Source organism: Enhydra lutris, unplaced genomic scaffold, assembly GCF_002288905.1.
Source record: "Enhydra lutris kenyoni isolate GAN:26980312 unplaced genomic scaffold, ASM228890v2 scaffoldscaffold8, whole genome shotgun sequence".
Classification (NCBI taxonomy): Eukaryota; Metazoa; Chordata; class Mammalia; order Carnivora; family Mustelidae; genus Enhydra; species Enhydra lutris.
The window spans coordinates 34,232,376-34,235,289 of record NW_019154092.1 but is presented as its reverse complement, the minus strand read 5'-3'; the positions used below and the strand labels follow the sequence as shown (position 1 = coordinate 34,235,289).

Sequence of the window (2,914 nt, the reverse complement as noted above, 5' to 3'; positions counted from 1 at the left end):
AAAAAAAAAAAAAAAAAAAGAAGATTTGAGGAGGCTATTCATAATGCATCTCTGAAATGTAAAGAGAATGAATATATGAGGAATAAATTAAGAGATGGAGAGAATGGAATAAAAAGGGCCAAGTTAAATTTAATGAATACTAAAGGACAGAATGAGGAAAATGAAGTAATAAAAGGGTAATGGCAGGCAATTTTCCAGAACTGAAGAAAGTTATAAGTCTTCAACTTGAAAGAGAATCCTACTGTCTTAAGAAGTATAAATAAAAATTAATCCTCTTTGTTCAGGCCCGTGGTGTGGGTAGGATGGGCAAGTGTCTCAGTCTTTGCACTGGCAGGATACTCCATAGCCACTGAAGAGATCATGATAAACAGCACAAGAAAACCCATGTGGGCACTGACCTAAAGCCCAACCCTTTTAGAGGTACTTCCCATGCAATGGGAATTGTCCTGGGAAAAAAGTAGGAGTTGAAGCCAGACAGCCAAATTGTGCCATCAGGAAGTGTGTCAGGGTTCAGCTGATCAAAAATGTCCAAAAAACCCCATAGCCTTTGTACATAATGACGGTTGTTTGAATTTTATTGAGGAAAATAATGAAGTTCTGGTTGCTGGATTTGGATGCAAAGGTCATGCTGTCAGTGATATTACCCGGGGTTTGCTTTAAGGTTGTCAAAGGAGCCAGTATCTTTCCTATGGCCTTATACAAAGACAGGAAGCAAAGACCAAGATCATAGGTTTTGATGGTGAAATATGACAATAATAAATTTTCATTTAAAAAAAAAAGTAAAACCACACCTAAATTCACACCTAAACTCTACAGGTGGACTGACCTTAGACCTTCTCAAAGGCAACAATATATGTAAGAAGGTAATAAAATAATATATTCAGGAAACTGAGAGAAAATCATTGTCAATCTAGAATTATATAGGTAGTTACACTATCATTCAGGAGTGAAAGGGAAATAAACACATTTGCAGGCAAAGACAGAACTAGTTTTATCATACATAGACCTTCCCTTAAGGTCTAATAGAGATTCAGTTTTAGATTTTTGCATTTGTGTTTTCCTTTTTGTCACAAAGACTTTAAATCTAAATAGGGATTGGCCTATTGAGAAGAGAGGGTGAGAGAGAGAAGGAAACAAAACTGTTTATATTTTATATATATTTTGGATGTATTTGGCTTCAGGAAACAAATCTAAAATGGTTTAAATTGTTATAAAAATGACTAATAGAAATCAAGAGGTAAAATAGGCTCTTGGTTAGTAAATCAGTGGGTAACTGATATTAGCAAGGGTCCAATATATTGCCGTGACTTCGGTAGCAACCTGAATTTACCAGCTAAATTTGGAACCATAAATTTATGGCAGTGTAGCAGTTGGAACTGTAGCAGTTCTATGAATGATATACAGGAATAACCAGTCTCAGAGGAATACATGGGTCTGTTCTGTTCTTGCTTATTGGGGAGAAACAACAACAACAAAACATAGTGAGGATAAATTTTCCAAAAGCCCCAGGTAGACTTCCCTCATGATCCATTGACCAAGATTAGAGCATATTCCCATTACCAAACCTGGAGAAGAGAAAGGAGCTATTATAATTTACAAAGACCTATTCACTAGGGGAAGATTTGATGTTGAGGAATTAATCACAAGGAAGAGAAAGGGATCAAAAGGAAGAGAAAGGGTAGGAAGTGTAGAAATCTAAGGCCTCATCCTCCTCCAGATGAACAGATTGACACATTTATCTGTATTCAATTTAGATATAATGAGATAAATAATAACCCCAAAAAGCTGGTGAATAACATTAAGAACACGAATAACATACAAAAACTCATCAAAAACAGAGCATATTAAAAGAAAGATAAAATTATCAGGGAAGACTTTATAATCACAAACCCTCAGGTAAAGAACATAGTTTCAAAGTACGGAGGGAACTGATAGGGGCATCACAGATCCATCACCTGAAAATCCATGCCCATTTAGATTTTTCTCAAACAAATACAATAATTATTCTACTAAATGCCTTTAATCCTTTCTGAGACTTGGTACAAGAGCCAAGGGAGCCAAATATTTGTAAATTCAATATAATAAGCGTGGCTGGTCTTCTGACTGCAAATATTTCCTAAACATTAATGTCCACAGTATACAAAGTCAGTGGCACATCATGTATTTTTTTCTCACTTTGTCAGGGCAAATTCTAGGTAGGACCATCACAGAAGTTCCATAAATTCTAGGTAGGACCATCACAGAAGTTCCATGCCCAATAAAGAAAAATAATCAGGAGCCACCTGCTTAAAAATATTCTCCACCTGTCCTCGTGCTGTACAGCCAACTCACTTCTGTTAAGGACCTAGAGTTGGCATGGCAGGGAGGAGGGAGGTGGTGTGTCTAACCCATAATAGAAGGCAGTCACACCACACAAACTTCTGCAACAAACATACAACCTTAACAGGCATACCTCAAACATAACCCCTCTTCATTCGCTATGGGATGTCAATTCACTGCTTATTTGTTATTTAATGGTTATATATTTTGTACACAACATCTCTATATTTGGAGAAAGGGACAACCATTACTGGTTTCCCAGGAATTGACCCAGGTTGACTGGTGTATCTACATTACATGCTAGATTGTCCACCGGCAGTGTTGTCAGTCACTAGGAGAAATCATTTGAAAACTAAAATGGCTTATTAGATAAGACCTTTAAGTGAGAGGACTGAGGTTTCTAGGAAAAATCAAATCAGGATAAAGACTTTCAGGATTTGTATTTAGATATAAGAGAACTGACAGGTAGATTAGCATGTGAGATCAGGAGTAAAAGATGGAGAGAAAGCCTAGTATGTGAAGAGAACATGAATATTGCTGCCAAACCCACCTGGAATGGAATTCTGGCTCTGCCATTTTTCAGCTTTTTGACTTT

General features: G+C 36.8%; 1 pseudogene; it reads left to right on the top strand.

The window, feature by feature from the left end:
- Nucleotides 1-302: 302 nt before the first annotated feature.
- Nucleotides 303-730, top strand: LOC111142753 (annotated as a pseudogene).
- The last annotated feature ends 2,184 nt before the right edge of the window (nt 731-2,914 follow it).